The following is a 20,688-nucleotide window of genomic DNA, read 5'->3' as shown; positions in this document are numbered from 1 at the left end:
TCCTCCTTCTTCTTGAGATAACATTATAGTCAGAGCCATGGAGATGCAGAACATTTTTTTAAAAAAAATTGCCCAGTCTCTAGGAAAGATTAATATAGATGGAATTCCATCTGTTGTCCTTCCAGATAGATTTGTCATTTAAAAGAAAACCTCTGTAGGGAGAAAGAGCTATGCTGAGATCAAACCAACAAACCATTTTTAACCTTATTAATGCCTGGTGCTCCTCTGCATGGAGGATTTAATACTACTGCAACAATTGCATTTGTTTGCAGATTACAATTGCAGTCTGCCATCATTTACTGTTTGGCTAATACAGTATCAGTTACCGTACTAATTGTGCCATTTGTTGTGTTTTCTTTCATGCAGCACATTCCTTTGCCTTCATAGCTTTTGCATCAGCATGTAACCCATGTGATGTATTACTATTTGCTCTGAGTATAATTTGGGATTGGGAAGAAATTATTTTGGTTCACATCTTATTATGAACCTATGTAGTTTACGCCTTCAAAAAATGCATAAACTGAAGCACAGTTATTCCTCCAGATTTGCGCAAATGTAACCTTCTTTTTCCATTAGTGTGAAAATAACTCCATAGGCTACATAACACTCTTCTCCTCCCCTCACCTCCATGTGCCCCCTAAATCTGTTCTGTGGTTTCCCCCAACCCTCTGGAGCAGGTTTGGGGAGGGTGTGGAGCACGTGCAGAATGAAGAGTGGGATGAAATCCCCCTTGTGCAAGTAGAAATCCTTGGAGTGGCAGGACATTGAATACTGCTTAGTGTGTATGAAGATAGTAGATGAAAGTGTGCATAAAGTGAATATATTAATGAAAATGATAGACAAAAGTGAATTATATTATTGGGAACTGCTTGTAAAATATTGTATATCATCTAATAAATTGTATGCTTCTTTTATCCCATTGTATCCATCCCTGCCAAGATATCTGGTAGATTTACTTAATGTTAGAATGAGGATACCATACTGGACGGGCCAACACAAAGGAGTTCCTAAGAAGGATAGTTTGTGGCTGCAACTCTTTATCAATAAGCGACATAATTCATGCACCCCCTGAGTGCCCTTTCTATGACAATCCCAGAAACAATTACATCCACCCATTGCTAAAAATGCAGAAGGGAAGATCATCTCTTGCAAAGACCTGTTTCTTGCTGTACGATGTTGAGATATATATATATCCTTTAGAACAACTTAATTTCTTGTTAAGGCTTTACAGATTCATGTAACAAAACTTGAGGGGGGAACGGGAAATGATTCATCCACTAGGGGTTGAGGAGCAGAAATGTACACCATTATTAGTAGCAGTATTCCTGTTAGTATTATTATTTTATGTGTATAATGTCTGCTTGTTAAACACAATAAACCAAACTGACTGACTGAAAATACTGTATATTAGGTCAGATTTTATACAAAAATGTCTATATTAAGAGAAACATGCATTCAAGTCTGATTTTCATGCAGACTTAAAAAACTCACAAACTGATGTGAACATAAATGTGAACTGAACAAGACTGGAAAAATGAAAATTAGAGAGAAACGACGACAACAACAAAATCCTCCCCTTTCCCCCCATGGAGTTCAAGTCAGCATATACAGTCCCAACTCTCACATTTGAGGTTGGGCTAAGAAATATTCACTGGCCTAGGTAACCCAGTGAGCTTCATGGCTGCGTTGGGATTTGAACCCTGGTCTCCAAGGCCCTACTCCAGCATCTGAACTACTACATCACTCTTGCAAATTCATCCATCCCAGGTGTAACCCCGGGAAATGTGCTTCTGCCTTCACAGGGAGCTTTTACAGCTTAATCCAATGCTTTTACCCAAGTAAGTGCACAGATGGCTGCAACCTACATACACTTTGTAGTGATGCATAGACACCTTACTGTTTACCTGAAATGGGTCAATCCTTTCTGAACATTCCAAGTGAACATTCACAAAAGATCAAGGCTCTTTAATCATTAACTCATAATGCTTGCAAGCCACCTGACACCCTTGCCACTTGCCACCAGATGTGTCCTGCAGGAGAAGGCACTCTGCATACCAGGGATCCCAAAGAAATGTTAAAGCATCCCATCATAAAGGGACAGGATACAACAACTATTCCCCATGCACAAAAGAAAACACATTGTCCTTGTGCAATAAATCACAAAAGTTTGCATGCAACTCTTGAGTATTAAAACATGCTTAGAAACTTTGAAGAGGAAATCCTCTGTTATTTTAAACTCTAGCATTTGGAATTATAATTTTAAGACATGGGGAAGGTGAATGAGCTGTCTCCAGTAGGTCACCATTGAAGCAAGTCCATTGTGCAGCCCATCGCTTGACTGCATTCCATCAAATCTTTGCTTGAATGCTTGCATCTAAGTGAGGATCTGGGACAGCTCTTAAACTCTAGCTCATCTGCATTGTAAGCGCAGTCATGTGTCCCCCCTATATATATTTTTTCAGGATTGAATTTAACTTAGGCATGAATCTTCATTTTCTACCAAGTGCTCTTCCCTATTTTTCATTCTTGAATGCAATGACATTTCTGAAATACCTAACATCAAAAAACCCTTACTGCAAGGGAAGAAGCTCTTTGGTCAACTACAGATTACTTTTGAAAGAAGATGACAATATTTGCTTAATTCTTAAGGTTAATCTGACATAACATTTGGTGTGTTTTATGGACAGGGAAAGTAGGAGCATTACAAGTGGGGCTCATAGCAAAATGTTGCAGTGTGAAGTGTTTCTGTTCAGGATTCCAGACACTCAGTTCCACCCCTGCCTCACATCTTCTGTTATCCCACCCCCAACAATCATAATTTCATCTCCACTGAGCATGCTCATTGGGAACTTTAGATATGTGAAAACCGTACAGAACTGTGTTGCAAAATTAGCAGAAGTACAACATCTGTTGGAAAGCTAAGTTCTGAACTTCAGGGCCAACCATAAGGCAGAGTGAGGCAGCTATCTCAATCATCTAAGTTTTTGTATCATAAAAGGGCAGTAAAAATTAGTGATCTACTTTATTATAGTATTTTTTCTGGCAGAGAGTATAAAGGATGTTCCTGAGATTTTCCATCTCAAATAGCAAAACAACTTGATCAGCTTTGGCTACTGTGCACCTTGGGGTGATATTTTTATTTTGCTATTCAGATCAGGTATAGGAATCTGCAAATATCAAATTGCCCAAATATCCACAATTCCTACCTGATGTAGACTCCATTACCTTCTCTGTTTTACCTTACCTCTGTCCATTACCTTATCGGTTTTTTGACATATGTTGCAAAAAATAAAATAAAAAATCCAGTATAGTAGCTTAAACCAGAAATGGCAGCCAGCATTAATAAAATGTAACTAATTCCAATCTCCCCCCTCCCCTCCCCAGCCCTCTAGTGCTTCTAATGAACAAGACTTTACAACATGCATAATTTAAAGTTGAGTTAGTTCTGGGAGGTAAACAAATGCCTTTTTGATGTCTTGGACATAGAACTCAAGTTAATGCTTTCTATTAAGTTTGTTGCTATTGATAAATGTGCTGCTGTTGAATAAAAGAACCCAAACAGATGGTGGGATCAAGTAGCAGAAATGTTTGCTCTCCTGAGTAATGCCTATTTGATCCTAAAAGATGCCTCAAGTGAAATCACAAATCGCTCCCCCGCACACATAGAGTAACCAATATACAGTGTATGTTGAACCCATCAAACTAAATCTGAGCATGTTTATTAAATTCTTAGGGCTTTATATATGATGATGATTGCCTTCAATGTGTTACAATAAAACTATGATGACACTTTAAAAGAAAAGAGAGAGAGGCATAAATTACATTTTACCTGTGTGTTGGTCATAACCTAGTAATTACGGTGCAAGTACTTTCATGAGCACATCAGTAGAAGAGGTTCAGTGCTCTAACACATGAAACCCGAATGATCTAACATGCACTAAAAGACATGTCACCATATCTGAGAAATGTTCAAAAGCTAGGGATGGGTGACTATTAGCAGTCCGTGCCACTTTTATATATTTATAATAGGGTTGTGTGCTGGATTTGGTCAAAGTCAGAATCCCAAACCAAATCATACCTCTGGTCTTCCACTGGTCCTCTCCCAGTAAGACTTTGGCTTTACCAAATTCTGAGCTCCAACACTGGCAAGGGCAAGGGCTAAAGAAATTGCCTAGGTGGTAGAGGGAGAATTGTGTCTCCTTCCCTCTCTCTCTCTTGATGGACCTCTCTCTCCACTCTTGGAAATGGAGGTCCAACCCATGAGACTCATCCTATAATCCATGAGGCACTGTGCCTCCCCTGGTACAGTGGTGGGAGCAGCTTCTCTGTGGGACATTCCCATTCCACTGGACAGTGCCTCTAAATCAGCGGTTCTCAACCTGTGGGTCCCCAGATATTGTTGGACTACAACTCCCGTCATCCCTGAGCTCTGGCCTTGCTAGCTAGGGGTGATGTTGTAGTTCAACAACATCTGGGGACCCACAGGTTGAGAAAGGCTGCTCTAAATATTCTTCCAATTATGGGCTTTAAATTCCTGCACCTTCATATGCATGTTGCATGAGGTGCAGAAAACCAAATTGAATCCTCGCGAGGTTACGCTAGACAGGCTCCACTCATGGTTCCCAGTCTGCTGGTTGTTAAATGTCCATGGTATTTTAATACTGTTTTAAAAACAGGTTATTTTTATTCATCTTTTATTTAATGTTGTGGTTAAACAATGACATAAACCTCATTCTTGTGTGATCTGACACAGTGAAGTCCAGAATTTACTTATGAGCATAATGCAACTGAATAGTTACAAACAAGGATATCTATTAAAATGCGGGTGGGTAGATAAGTCATGCTAAAGGTCATATGGAGGGAACTGAAGGTGCAGAGCAAGTTAGAAAATAATGGTCATTGATGCACATTAAGGAAAATATCATTAGCTCAAATAATTGAGCCCAAATGCTCCACTGTTTCTCCTACTGAATGCATGATTTTATCTTCCTGCTAAATCCAGGAGTTCCTGCAGTCATGGTTCATATTTTCTCACAAAATATGTTTTTAGCCATGTAGATCCTCTCAACATTTGTAAATGCAAATTATCTCTTAAAAAGAAGTACTTAAATAGATATTTTCCCCAACATGTATTTCTAAATGCATATTCAATATGTGTAAGAAGATGCAACATTCTCAGAAGTGCAAAATCTGGTTGATTTATTTTGAATGTGTTATTATTCTGTGTAGCTGGGTGGGAAACGTTTATTCATCCTGAAGGTCACATTCCCTTGTGGGCAGTCTTCCAGTTTCTGCATGCCAACTACTTGGGCATGAGGTAAGGCAAGAATGTGTGGCACAATGGATGTGACTCTTAACTTTCCACACTAGGCTAAACTCAAAGTTAGAGGTTTCTACAAATACATATTTATACAGATTCCTGCATCCCACACACTACTTCCAAGCACTAAGTGCTTAAGAAGTAATTACTGGCCAGTTGCCAATCTCCCCTTCTTGGACCAGGTTCTTGATCCAGGTGCTCATGGAGGCAATTGATTTTCTAGATCCTAGAATTTAGGATTTAGGCCTAATTTTGGCACAGAAACCACTTTGGTCACCTTGTATGATGACCTCTGTTGGGAAAGAGATGGAGGAAATTTGTCCCTGTTCATTCTCATTGACCTCTCAGCAGCTTTCACCATTGACCATGGTATCCTTCTAGAGTGTTTTTCAGGTGAAAACATTTCTCTATAACTAGACCTTTGGCTGGTTAAACAGTCTGTACCCTTTTAAATATGTTTGTAGGAGCAGGTGGCTCCTTTTTTTGTTATGTATTTTGTGTTCTCATTTTATGTTTTTATATGTATTTATATCTCAGGAGCCACCCTGTGATCTCCGGATAAAGGGTGGCATGCAGAAAGAAAGAAAGAAGGAAAGAAAGACTGGTCTAGTAGGGCAAATACTGCACCACCTGAACAACCTCAACTGCATGCCTTCTTATTTATTTACCATCTGCATTGTGGCACTGCCTGTCAATGTATTCTGCTTCATTCTCAGTGTTGCCATTCTCCATTGCAGGGAGAAGGATGAGGACAAAACTAGAATCAATTGGCTCTGCCCCTCATTGACTCTGTCTCCAGCTACTGGTGAGCTCTCTTCTTTGCACAAAAGCAGTCTCAGTAGGAACCAGCCACCACTACAAGCATCCAGCATTCAAGAAGACATTTTAGCAAAGCAAATTCAAACAAGAGGCATACAGAGCAGGGCCAGTGAGTGGCAGAATCTGGGGAGAGGTTGTGTGGCCTGGGGAGAAACCTTCACGTTACACAGACCAGCCTGGAGGGCAAAATTTGACTTCAGGACTTAAACATCCCAATCAATGGCCAAGTAAGGTGAGAATGTGGCAAGTTCCATCTTCACCAATCTATGTCGCTAAATCATAATCACATAGAAAAACATTCAGCTCATGAAAATAGACTGATTCTGTACTTTGAAGCCAACTATTCACATCCTATTCATTATTTTAACTGTAGTTTTAAAGGATGATGAAAATATGTTGATGGGTAACTCGTCTGGCTTTCATGATCTTGAATATCTGCTCCGAAAGAATGATACATGAATATGCTTTTAAAAAACATGTTAATGGTAGCATGCAATGAAGCAATTTACATATGGTATAATGTAAATGTTTATTTTATACAATTCTGTCGTGCTTAATTCAAAACATTCCCTCGGGCAAATTATGGCTGTGTATTATCCCATACAAGGAACAGAACGCGCATTATGTGCAACCTCATCTGTTCCAAATGCCAACAAACACTAATCACAGCAGACTTTGCTCAGGGTAAACAGGGCTTGCACGGCACATACAAAGCAATATACTCTAATCATGAATCGATGAATTTCATACACGCACTAATTAAGCTGCCATCGAAACTCATGTATTTAATACCAACATCGATTGGTAAACTTAAGCAGATCAATATGTTTAATTAACAAACCAATTTATTAGAGGAAAAACAAACCCGTCTGTTAGTCAATGCAATCAATAGAGTAAAAGCCAAGGCAGTGTGTAAAACACATCATATATTTGAGTCTTGGCTTGTTACATGCCTTGCTTGGCTTCAGAAGAGAATTAAAATCTTTAATTCAAACTAGGACCACCATGAAGGAGTATTTCCTGCAAGCCGTTATCAGGCTGTCATTGAATGCAGCCTCCACAATACTGGCAAGAGCTCACTCTGCTTTCACACCAACATCTTCAAGGCATCAGGATAATTTGGCAAATCACCCACCGCTTGCTCACTTGACAAACTTCTCAGTATGTCCATAGATGTAATTGCTGGCCATTTCTTAACTGTAGATGAGCACCATGAGCTTGGGAAAGCAAGGTTAGAAGGAGGTTTGTAGAGCCTGATCTGTAGACCAACTCTGAAAAATGCACACAACAATATGCTGTTGGGAGGTTCTGCTTCTCTTGAATGCCTTTGGTTCAAGGTCTCTTTCTGCACTTTCCATCACTCCCCCCGCCCCCACTTCTTTAACACAAGCTATCAATTTTTACAGAACTATATGGCCAAATAAGCAGAGGGAATTTCTCTGTTTGGGCAAGATTGGAAGTTGCAGATGTCTCTGATGAATGAATTATTAGATAACCTCTTCCCCATTTTAGCGATGCTCTTTGCAATATTAGTAAATTTTGCTGTTCAATTTCTTTCCTCTTACTAGCACTGAATATGCGAAGAGTGACCTCTCAGAACTGCCTTGAAGGCTCCCCAAAGAAAGGGGAAGATGCTGAAGGGGAATTATTTCAAAGCAAAATTGCTCTTGCCAGCAAGAGGAAGGGGGGGTGGTGGAAAATATATCTATGAAGTCGGAAATTCCTAGTAGAGCAGCATTAAGTCTCCTTGACTTCAACATCTCTCTTCTTTTGCATTCTGGTCCAATTTCCTAAGGAGCACAAAATGATCTGAAAAAGTCCTGCATAAATAATTGATTTCTTTGATATGAAATTCATCTTGCATGCTGCGGTTCTGTGTTGGATTCTATGGTATTGACACTGTATTCTTAGCCTCATTTTGTTCATAGTGATGGTGCTGACGTCCCTAAATAGGGTGGTGTTCAGAAACTGAATTTTGGATATATTTCTCCCAGGTGTATTTTCATAAAGATTCCAGACTGCACCACAAACAGGGTCAAATTGAATATGATATGTGTCAAATATTCAAAATATTTAGTTCTCTCCATTGTTCTTTGCTCCCTTGTTAGAATTGCACTGGCTAGCTGTATGCTACAGGGCTGGGTTTAAGATCTTGCTGGTAGAAATAGAACTCAAAATTAAGGGTGGGGGATCTCCGACCTAGGAGCCAGATGCAGGTTTTCAAGCTTCTCTATAAGGCCCTCAAGACCCTTCCCAGGCCACAACCTTTCTGAAAGGTATATGGCCCCTCTGCTCCCAGCATTCACTCCTTAGTGCTTTTGCCTGACTGGTGTATGTCCTTAAACTGTGATAATGCCTCTTGATTGCCTAGATGGAGGATGAAGAGATGTGCAGAAACCTCTGACTTAACTGTGGCTGGATTTACCCTATTTTGAATTCATTGCTTTGCCCATTTTGCCTCTGACTCTGCCCACCATGGGCATGTGATCAATTAAAGGTTGCCCACCGGCTTTAGATGTTTGCCTGAAATGTTCTTATTCACACATACTTCTCTTATAGTGTGTGTGAATGGCTGAGCCATGATGTCCATACTGCCAAAAATGTCTTACTATTTATTTCCCCTGTTTTATTTTGCACTTGCTTTCAAGTCTTAACACGTAAACCAGTTGGGTATTTCATATGTTGAGCCTTAAATAAATCCCAACAAACAAACAAACAAACAATGGGGAAAGTTCCGCAAGAGATCTGAAGCTTAGGATAAAGTCTTGGGTCTCTACATTCATGTTGGATCATGGGGAGAGCTCAAGTAATCTCTGCATTTTGGAATGAACCTACCAATTCTGCATACACCCTCAGACCAATTTGTGGATCAGAACATAAATAAGCACAGCATGGATCTATGCACAGGTAGGTTCACTCATTATCATTTTCTTATGAAGTGGTCTTGGGGGCGCCTTATCATTTGTTTGACATTTTACTTATGGAAGATTACTCTCAGCAATCAGTTGGAGTTGTACTTGCTCCACCCCAATAAGGGGGAAAACTTACATGACTTACTCCCAATAGGAGTGGGTGAAGGACTCCACCACATGGCCTTTGGGAGACCTTTTGATGTACCTTTTATTTGCCTGCTTTGCAAGGCTTCTGGTGGTCTGGGTTGTTATTTGGCTGGTTTGTTTGGCATGTAGTGCAGGCAGGTAAATGGTTGGTCAGCATCATGAGGCAAGTTGGGTAGAGAGCACTTCACTATCCTTTTCCTATTGGCAGCTTGCTCAGGGAGGGGCTGTTTGGTGCATTTTGGGTCTGGTAGTTGAGCAATGAACAGCAGAGGTGGCTGACACCTGTTAGGTAACTAGGGATGAAAAAAGGAATCATTTTCTGTTAAAGCTTGCATTTGTCTAATGTAGGAATGTTTCTATTCCACTGCAGTTTCTCTTCTGCCCCAAACTATGTTTTTCATCTCACTGGCCTCTGCGGGGAAATTATGTAATTCATGTAAATTATGTAAGTTACCTAATTTACATAATTAATTACCGTAATTTTTCATGTATAAGACTAGTTTTTGTGTTTTGTTTTATTTTATTTTAAAATAAGGTTAAAAATCTGGGGGGGGGGCTTATACATGGATAGTACATATGCCTATTTTCTAAATTTGGGGTCCTCAAAAGTTGGGGGCATCTTATACAAGGAAAAATAAGATATATGAATTACATTGTCATGTTATTTTGCTCTGTTGATATCAGTGCAAAGGAAACACAATCCAAATTGGGTGGGGTATAATCAATTATGAAAGCAACAACAGGAGTAAATATTCTTCATATTTGCTGGATTGATTTCTGTTCTGTACATGGGGTGAATGAGCAAACATTGGAAACTTCCAGTCCCATTTCTATTTTGGTCAAAATTCTCCAACAGGTAATACACCTTTGGCTTCCCTTTGTGGGGAGATGGCTATTTGCCTCCCATCACGCCAACTTGGTTGATGACATTTATTTAGGGTGATTTGACCATTATCTAAAGGCAGGAGATTTGCACACTGCCTGTATAAGTTTTACCTGCCTTTACTTTGCACAAGTTTTCCTTGGTATCTTTTAATAAATAAAACCTTTCTACACGTTCCTCTTATGGGGCATTCAGTCTGGGTGTAGGGCAAGTTAATATCTCTTACATGGCTGCATGGTAAAAAAATAATAATGATCTGGGTAAAAAAGCACCCACAAAGCAGCTATTTGTCATAACATGCAGCCCCTTCCTGGGGATAAATATGGAGAAAAATATGACTGCTCCCATGTACCTATTATGTGAATTCAAATGGTAGCCTTCTGTTTTTCTTCTAGCTAAGCAGAAGATCTTATTTTGATCCTTGTTTGGAAGATGAAGCAAAGGAAAAGTTCCGTTAAGGCAGTGTTTATTGACCTTGAGAAAGGTGAAGCTCTCAATAAATTAAATTGAAAGAAGAAATTCAGCAGAGCATATAAGATGTTTTGCATCTTTCTTTTTAAACAATTCAACTAATGTGTAAACTGTTTTGCTAGGAGTCATTTTCCAGGGCAGCTCCATTTAATTGCCAATAGTCTGACAGTAAAAAGTTTTAGCTAGTTCCAGTTCGCAGTGTTAATTTTCACATCCTTTGGTCCCATGTTTCAGATTCAGTTTGAAGAAATGTGAACAAGAAGCTCTCTGGCAAAAGGTTATTCATATATTCAACTTGGAACTGATATAGCATAATAAGCCAGTTGCCATTGATAGCCATGAATTTGCCTTATCCTCTTTTAGAGCCATCCAACATAGGAGCCTGACTTATACTGAGTCAGATTGTCCATCTAGATCAGTATTGTCTACAATGGCAGCAGTTCTCTAGGATTCCAGAGAGGGTTCTCTTCTCTCTGCCTTACCTGGAGATGCTGGGGATTAACCTAGGACCCTCTGCATGCAAAACACTTGCCCTACCACTGATCTGCAGCCCTTCCCTGATCTATGATTGCACACAGATGAAATGGTAGGGCAATGGACTAATGTTTGCATATATATATATTTTCTAAACCAGCCCCTTTTCCCTTTCATTGATCAGTGTGAATTCAAAATGAAATATTTGAGAAGAAAGGGAAAGGGATAACAATAAAACCAGACTAAAATACAATGGTCGTAATCTGCCCATTGTTACATCAACAGAACTCTCCAATGGCTTCAAGAAGTTCTAAGAACTCTGGGGCTGGGTACCCAATCATTGCAAAATGTTTTCAGACTTAGATATTTTAAAACTAATTCATGCCTGTAATTGCCATGCTTCCAAGTGGAAATCTCTTTTTTGTATTTAGTTTTATCTATTATAATTAATACTGCTTGAATAAACAAATGTGAAGAAAAAATGGCATTGCGTGAGAATTAGGAATTATGTAGAAAGGATTACCACATGTTCAGTCCTCCACTTATAGACTGAACAGACAGTCCACCCCAACTCCCCACTTTTCTCAAGCCAGTACAGTAGTAGAAAGAAAAGGGGGGGGAACCATTAAGAGTTCAGCCTACCACTTGGTTAAACAGGAATCTGTGGATGGAAGTTAAGGGAACCAGGTGGCTTAAATGTTATTTGAGTAGCACAATTTTGTAGCTGGTTGTGGTTGGTCAGACTGTGATATTATGGCATCCGTAGGTATGGCTGGGAAAGATTTCTTGTAAGAAACAGTAGACAGCTGCTGCCAGTCGGTGTAGAAAATACTGAGCCAGATGGACCATTGTTCTGGCTCAACATAAAGTAACTTTCTATGACATATGTTCTCTGTGCTATGAGCTTGAAGAGCCATGTCGAAATTCCTCCTAAGCAACAAAGCTGAATGGGTAATTATGGGCCAGTCACTAGCTTTTATCCCAGCCTAGGCTCACAGGGGTGTTGGGAGGAGAAGAGGACAAGCTTGTAAATTGTCCCAAGCTTTTTGGAGGAAGGGTGGGTTAATCATTTTAATAACAGCAGTAGTGTCAGCATTTCTGCCCCTCCTTTCAGGGTGAAACCTCCAAGACAGGTTGCCACACACACACACACACACCCTCATAAAACATGCTGAAATTTATTGTTGTTGTTGTTGTTGTTGTTATTATTATTATTATTATTATTTGAATTCATATCCTGCCCTATACTCAGAGATCTCAGGGCAGTTCACAGATAAGCACCAATTCATTAATAACCATATACTCCAGAAATAGATAAGGGATTTTCCTAATGTGCAGCCCTGCACCAAAATGAGCACTCACACTTTACATTGTGGGTGCCCTTTGCGGGATTGCATGTGGTGTGCTGGCTTGCCTCGCATTGTTAATTTCTGGAGGATCACACCCAGTCTCAGTAACCTTCTTCTGGGAGGTGGGCCAGCCCCATTTATAAATTGGGAGTGGAGCCGACAACAGCCAGGCATTCGGTTCTGGAGATTCACCCTTCCTTTCTTTAATGTTTCTTGTTTGCAGGTTAATTTTTTCTTTCTGTTTAGTGGGTGTTGCTATGGTCTTTGACTAGTTGCTGTTGAAGGACTGGGAATAAATTTTCCTGCATTGGCAGGTTTTGTCTTCCCTGTAGCAATTCGTCACAACTTTGGCAGTTATGGCGTTAGTTGGAATTCTTTAGACCCCATGCAGCGGTGATTCCAGGGTCCCCCTCTTAAAGGGGTTATATATATATATGGGTGTCACTAGCCATACACTGAAAGGTTGTTAGTGAACGACCCTGTGTGCGGGGTATGGGCTTGGCTGCCTGCTGCACTTACATCTTGCAGAGCTATATCCCATTTACCCTGATGAGCCCCAGTTCCCCCCAGATAGGGGGCTGGGAGGGATACATGCCCAAGGCCTAAGCCAAGGTCTTCCTACATTCAGAAGTTTAATATAGTTGTGGCCTAATTTTAATTCCATATAACGTTGTCAGAGTCTTTATTCCTTCCTTATGATCCCTGGGGGCTGGGGCTGTTGCCGCCTGGTCATGCAATGTACAGCTCTTTAAGCCAATTTGTCAAGTCTAATGATAACTTTTACAGTTCTGAATCAGTACTCAAATAAAGAATGAAGATAAAGAGAAAAGAAAGGTATTTACTCAACAAATGTCTGGTAACAGCACATACCATTTGTGTGGTTTGTTGGTGTTTGTGTTCTTTTCTTCCTTGTAATCCTCAAAATGCCTTGACTTTCTTCTTGGGCTGGCTTCATACTCAGAAATGTCATTCAAATTCTGAAATAATTGTGATGTTCTAGAAATTTAAGATATGCTATGAAGTTCTTAATGTACGGTGACAAAAGGCATAGGAAGATGTGGGGTAGCAAGAAATATTTGAGGGGAGTGATGGCTACCCAATGGATTATTCCCTGGACCTGGTATGAAGTAGGAATCAGTTACCTCAGCAGAAAATGAAAGCTCTCCAACTGCTTAACATGTTTTCTTGTTTTCTGTATTAGCACTGTCAAATTCCCATCTCTGTGGATTTTCTCCCACTCAGTGTAGGCTTCCAAATGTCATGAATTGTGACTCAACACAACAGAGTATATGTGTGCACAGAAGGAAAAGGCACATGTGCATTGTGGCAGTGCACAGGGAGAGAAGATCACATCCCACAGCACATTAACAGATGGTGGGGAGACCCCAAAACAGATACTATTCTGATAAAAGTAAGTGTGTGTGCTTATCCTTGCCAGTTATCTCACTTCCTTTTCAGAAGTTTGAAAAGCAGGAGCAAGTTTAGTGATTAGTGAGTCACTGAGTACCCCAACACTATTTTCCTTATATCTCTGTCTCCACACATAAATGGCCAAGGCACTTACTTTTTAAAATGAAAACTGAAAATTCAGAGAATGGAGCCTGACTATCCCAGGGGGTGGGGTGGGGGTGGGGCTTCTGAATGTCACTTTGTGACTGCAGCCCTGATCTGCAAACAGCATTGTCTCTTCCTCAGTTAGCCCATCATGCATGTAAATCCAGGTTCTTGGTTTTTTTTGGTGGGACCCATATTGTCTACCTGCTCTGGCTCTCATTTCGTGGGACTGATGCAATTGTTTGATCTGTACCCTTCACATGCTTTCAGTGGAGAGAAAAACAAAAATGCCACATTTGTTTTCCATTAAGGAAACAAAAGGCAAGAATTCACACAATGTGTTTCTTACCAGGCTGTATCTAAAAAGTGTAAATGTGTTTTCCTCAAGGTCACTGAGCCAAAAAAATGAGCTAAGTTTTTCAGAGTCACAGAAAAGACTGTGCTTTGAAGATTATACCCCCATCCAGGTCACCTACCTCCATCATACAGGGTCATCAGGAAAGATGAAACAACAACCCTCAAGTTCCAAGCACATATGGGACCATGCTCCATAATACATGCTTAGGATATTAGGAAAGCACCCCAAAAGTATGTAGTGCTGTTTTGCACACACCAATCTCTACTGTGTGGAAGCAGGGGCTCTACCATTTTCTTTCTTCCAACCAAGGGGAAAAATCTTCTCTGTGTTTCCAATGTACAAGTGGAGATTTCTCTGGAAGCTGCTTTGGTCATGATGGAAAATATAACCACTATATTAAAACTTGGAACTTGCACTGGCAGGATTTGGAATTTGGAAATGTCACAAGTTTATTTATCATGTTCCTATTTTCCCTCCAGGCAAAATGCAAAAGCTAAAAGTGAGAGGCATCTGAAGGGTCATCACCAGTACCCACAATCTTCAGGAAATAGACTGGACCCATGTTTTCTAGCAAGGTCCACTTGTGCTGATTAAAATCCTAGCCCCATCAGCACTTACCCTGTTTCTGTCCTACTGCCTGAAAGCAGAGACTGTATCTAGGAACTTGTGCACTATTTTCACTTTTGTACAATTTCCTGGAAGCCTGAAGTAGCATCATTCTGGGGGTAGTGTGGGAAATTTAAATAGTGGCCAGCTTCTCAAGACCCAGACTTTGCTGCCAAAGAAGCTCATGGTGGTTGAGCTCGCTGAAAGGCGGAATGGCATTCTGACTCTGAAGCAGAACCTCTTTTTTTTATTTGCTGAATTAACATTTATATAGTAATCACACACAAACACAATGTTGATGATGGTTGAAATGGATGCCCAGTCCCTAAGGTCTCACTGTATGCAGGACAAAATAACAATATACAAAAAGATTGAGAAAACTCAAGGTATTATTTTCTTGTTTTCAGTTTTAATCCATAACAGCTGACAGAGAGAACCCTGGGATCTTGGCAGCTGACAGTTGATCACAGAGGTTGACTCTGCACTTGGACTGATCTTGTATTGAAGACTTCTTTGTACTCATGAGCAGCTGTACTTTGCTTATTATACCAGAGCATTGCCATGCTGTTTGAATATTAAAAGTTCCAAAACAGAAATATTCATTCATTCATTCATTCATTCATCATTCATTCCATTTCTACTCCACCTTTTTTTCACAAGGAGCTTCAGCTGGCATACACATTTTTCCTTCTCCATGTTTTATCCTCACAACAACCCTGTGAAGTAGGTTTGGCTGAGAGATGGTGACTGGCTCCACGTCACCCAAGGTGTTTCATGTCCAAGTGAGGATTTGAGCCCTGGCACTCTATTAGGGTTACCATATGTCCTCTTTTTCATCATAGCAATCCATAGTTAAAAGTAAGGTAAAGATAAAGGGACCCCTGACCATTAGGTCCAGTTGTGACTGACTCTTGGGTTGCGGTGCTCATCTCGCTTTACAGGCTGAGGGAGCCAGCGTACAGCTTCTGGGTCATCTGGCCAGCATGACTAAGCCACTTCTGGCAAACCAGAGCAGCGCACGGAAACGCGGTTTACCTTCCCATCGGAGCGGTACCTATTTATCTACTTGCACTTTGAAGTGCTTTTGAACTGTTAGGTTGGCAGGAGCTGGGACTGAACAACGGGAGCTCACCCCGTCGCGGGGGATTTGAACTGCCGACCTTCTGATCAGCAAGTCCTAGGCTCTGTGGTTTAAGTGCCACCTGCGTCCCTAGTTAAAAGTAGAAGTTGGCAAGTGTGTCCTCTTTTTTGCTCTTCAAAATATGGCAACCCTACACTACATCAGTTCCAAGCATTGTACATGCCACTAGTTCTGACTTTATATAATAAGAAATGTGTTTTTTTATTCAAAGTTCAAATTGCTGACTCTCTTTTAATGGGATTCTCTTTCTTAATGCACATATTTGTGTGTGTGTGCGCGTGTGCGTGCGCACACCCACACAAACACCCACACACCAATTACATAATTTTATTGAAACTGGTCGTGTTCATGTTGTATGCACCCAGAGGCCAGATTTATTGCAATTTCCTTGAATCAATGGGTGGTATCTTTGATTTATTATCTTATGTATTAGATTCAGCAGATGATGTATCTAATTCAGTAGGTGATGTTTCTGGTTCAAAAGGTGATGCATCTAATTCAGGTGATAGATCTGGGCTCAGTGAGGTAATATATCTTATTCAGCAGGTGATATACCCCCATTCCTTCTATGATCTATCGGATGTACTAAGTGATATATGGAATTCAGCTAGTAATATATCTCGTTCAGTGTATGATCTGTCTCCTCAATGAGTAATTCATTTTCTTGAAATGATTACGGCTTTGGTGTGAGATGTAAAATGTAATCATGTGTAGTAGCTTATTTCTGCCTACAATATCTGTTATTGCATTGCATATTAATGGTGAATATTCAGAAATGACTGCAGCTGAAGACAGAGATACTTTTCTGTATCGGACTTCATCTCACAATAATTGCATTGTTTGGAAGCCCAGGGAAGTATGCTAAAAGAGCTAACAAGTACTGAAATAAGTAGAACAAATGGATATGTCTGCAGGTATATTTCAAAAGGTGTTTTCTGCAGAGCTGAAATTTCTTAGAAGATATTATAATCCAAGAAATGTTCTGATATTTTTCCTTTTCTCACCTCCGTAGAAAAAGAAGGCCACTTTGCAGAATTTTCTCCAAATACTTCCCATCACTCTTTTTGTGTTGGCCCCTGTCCTACAATCATGCTAGATCTGGGGCACAGTTGAGGATGCAAAATGGGGGCCAAGTCACCAGAAAGGTAACTGCTGCCATGTGTAGATACATGCTGCAAGAAAACATTGGGGTGTAGGGGGAAGAAGGAAATAAGCTACTCCAGTGAATACCCTTGAGCACTCCCAGGAAAAAAAAGGACTGGTCCTACCTATGTATTAGGGCTCCAGTTGCTGCCCAGAGATGACACATGCTGACACCAGGCCTGACAACCACAGAATACCAGGCAGTAACCAGCTGGAATTCATGGTCACCAGTGTGCCTGCTGTCATGTGCTATGATGCCCAGAAAATGTCTCAGAAAATATACCCTCAAAAATCTAGAATGCACAAGAGACAGTTTGTTCTTTCTGCTCAGTTTCTGCTTGCACTGATTCAGCTTCTCCTACACTAAACATGCCTCTTTAAATATGCATGTTTCATTGCATGCCAGGACTGGACACCCACCCCTCACTCCCATTCTAAATGAAGGGGTTCTCTCTGTGATTGACTGCAGGAGTGGCTGCCTTTCTTTCCATCAATGTTCACCTTGCTATGCTTTCCTGTTCTTTGAGATGCGGCAGTCAGTTATGCCACACAATTCACTGCATCCATTTCATTTTATGAGACACACCCCACAACACAGCCATTTTGTGATTGGTGCCCCCCAACATTTCCTCAAAATTTCACATGTGCCTACTGTCCCAGAAAAGATTGCGGACCTTGGCTTAACCATGATGGCTATGCTCTACCTCCACAGTTGGAGGCAGCAATGCGTCAGAATATCAGTGGCTGGAAACCACAGGAGGGGATAGTGCTCTTGTGTTTGCAGGTTTCCCTCAGGCATCTGATTGGTCACTGTGAGAACATGCTGGTGGACTCAATGGGCCATTGGCTATTCTTATGTTCTTATGATAACCTGCATTCATGCCTTCTGTGGGTCCAAGATAAGAAAATTTCAAGGTGTCATTCTGAAGTTTAGCTAACTGTACTGTAGCTCTGTCTCCCTTTCTTGGCATTCCTTAGGTGCTTAGCTGCAATAGCATTGACAAAAAAATAATTTTTAAAAATAAGGAAAGAATGAGGAAAGAATCCTAAGAAGCTGCAAACTACTTGTATATTTCTTTGAACATTATTGTCTTAATCCTGTCACTTTCTCACTGCTATTGTGTATGACAATGAGAGAACAATGGCACAATATTCACCTGATAAATTGAAATAAACATATTACTTTCTAACTCTGCTGATTTGAGGGGAATATATAAAATGCAGCACCTCTCAAAACTGACCAGCTAGCCTGATGAGATAAACTTTAGGTGTCACTTGTCAAGTGGTTGATACTTAAATACTTTCCTGTCTTTGGGTATAACTTCTTAAGTTCTTTTAAAGAAAACCCTGATTTTTGAATAAACAAGGTTTGAACTTTTAATATAATTTATAATAATTCCTTAGAAGATTAAGCTTGTTAAGACTCTTAGCTTTTAAATTCTAAAAATACAGTCTTTAAATAAGCTTGTCTTTGCTGACCTGTCACCTTTCAGTTCTTTGCAAAAGAACTTTGATTAAAGACAGCATTAGCTAAGCCTTTTCTTTAAATGGTTGGGGGGGCATTTAAATAGGTCATCTCTTCTCCCCCCTCTTCCCACTACCAGGCCTTTGCTACTGAAGTCAATGTCTTTGCTTTTATACTTTTATATTATCTTATTACCTTAAAAAATAAAATAAAGTCATCCTGGATTTGATGACACTCAGTCTTTGCTAACCCTTAAGTTGCAAAGAAAGTTAAATGTGGCTTCCAGGTTGGTTTTTGAAATGATATGCAAGATTCAGGAGCAGATGATGTGGTGAGGTGGTAGGTCGCATAGGTGCTGCTTACCAGAATATAGAGGTAGAGTAGGAGGTGCAAAAAGGCAGTGAGGTCAGTGCAGTGCAAATGCAGCAGCTGAGCCAATCTGGGGCTCCTGGTGGTGCATTTGCACTGCTCTAACCTTGTGGCTACCTTGCCCCTCTACCACTACCTCTCCGTAAACAGTAGCAATACTATTGGAGGCCAGGTGAGTGCCTCTGCCACAGCACGCCATCTGCTACTGCTCATAGCATTTAATATCATGCAGACTGGGGTTTAACATTTTATTTTATTTTTTATTTCCTTGGATCACAGGGCAGCTTACGGTGTAAAAACACAAAAATACATAATATAACAACAAACAAAATAATCACATACACACACCAGAGTTTAAAAAGTAGCAGATTGTTTAATTAGCCAAAGGATTGCAGTTTTCACCTTACAATTATGATGGATCTTCAACGTTGGAACATTCAAGACAGACAAAGGGAGATACTTACTCTAACAGTGCATAGCTGAACTATGGAGTTCACCCTCACAAGATGTGTGATGGTCACCAGCCTAGATGGCTTTCAAACAGGGTTCGGCAAATTCATGGGGAGCATGGAGAGCACCATGTCATATCATAGTGATCACTAGACCTCTCTTTTTCTTCCTCTTTTTTGGCGATCACTTGTAGCCAAGTAAGATTTTCCTCCATGAAGATGGCATTAATGGTGTGTCCATAAGTGACTGTGGAGGCCAATTCTGAATCCACATGTCCTTCTAGAATGGAGATATGGGTTTCCAGGAGGGAGTTGATCATGGCAAATGCCTTCCTCTTAGCATGTTTCTCCCTTTCATCCTGAGTTCATGCTTCTTCAAAGTCCATGATGCCTTTGGTAGAGGCTCATAGGCCAGTGTTTCCCAATTATCAGTGCTTATACTGCATTATTTTTTTAGATTTGCCTTGAGAGAGTCTTTAAACCTCTTTGGTTGTCCTCCTGGATTTCTTTTTCCATTCTTAAGTTGGGAACAGAGTAGTTGCTTTGGAAGACAATAAGCAGGCATCTGAACAACATGACCAGTCCAACTACACCAAAGAATGCTAATAAAGGCACCAGAAATATTTTTCACATTAAACCATTTCACAATACCACTCAGACTCAAAGACCTATTGAAGATGGCAACTTCACTCCAAGTGACCATGCCCTCCCATTAATCACTCCTGTTGAATGGCTTCTTTTACCTCTCTGTTGGAGGCAGTATCCTTCTGAATACCAATTGCTGGTAATCACAACTGGGGAAACTGTTGTTGCATTCATGTGGGGCTTGTGGATTTCCCTGAGGCAGTTGGTTGACCACTGCGTTAACAAGATCCTGGACTAGACAGGCCTTTGGGAAATCCAGCAGGGCTTCTATTATGTTCTCAAACATATACACAGGCACTTAGACGTAGATCCCATTTGATTACCACTTTCCCATGGCCAGTGGCGTAGCGTGGGTTGTCAGCGCCCGGGGCAAGGCAAGTAATTTGCGCCCCCTAACCCGTGGATTTGCGCCCCCTACCCTAACCCCCAGATGCTGCGCCCGGTGCGGCTGGCCCCCCCCTGCACCCCCCACGCTACGCCACTGATTTAAATATACCTTTGTTAAGAAACCGGAGGCCTTCCTCTTGGGCATTGTCGGCCAGAAAGTGTTAAAAAAGGACAGAAGTTTCTTTATGTATGCGAC

General features: G+C 40.6%; 1 long non-coding RNA gene across 3 annotated transcripts; it reads left to right on the top strand.

Annotated features, from left to right (window-relative positions):
* Positions 1 to 11,577: 11,577 nt before the first annotated feature.
* On the top strand, positions 11,578 to 15,235 carry LOC309362380. 3 transcript variants are annotated; one of them, XR_014164940.1, is made up of 3 exons: positions 11,578 to 11,713; positions 13,623 to 13,786; positions 14,767 to 15,235. It is a non-coding gene; the product is annotated as an uncharacterized lncRNA (long non-coding RNA). The 3 variants fall into 3 exon arrangements; XR_014164941.1 differs by having other exon boundaries at positions 11,681 to 11,792; XR_014164942.1 differs by lacking the exon at positions 11,578 to 11,713 and adding an exon at positions 11,852 to 11,977.
* The last annotated feature ends 5,453 nt before the right edge of the window (positions 15,236 to 20,688 follow it).

The sequence above is a fragment of the Podarcis melisellensis genome, assembly GCF_964234715.1.
Source record: "Podarcis melisellensis genome assembly, chromosome: Z".
Taxonomy (NCBI): Eukaryota; Metazoa; Chordata; class Lepidosauria; order Squamata; family Lacertidae; genus Podarcis; species Podarcis melisellensis.
This window is presented reverse-complemented; position numbering and strand designations above follow the sequence as displayed.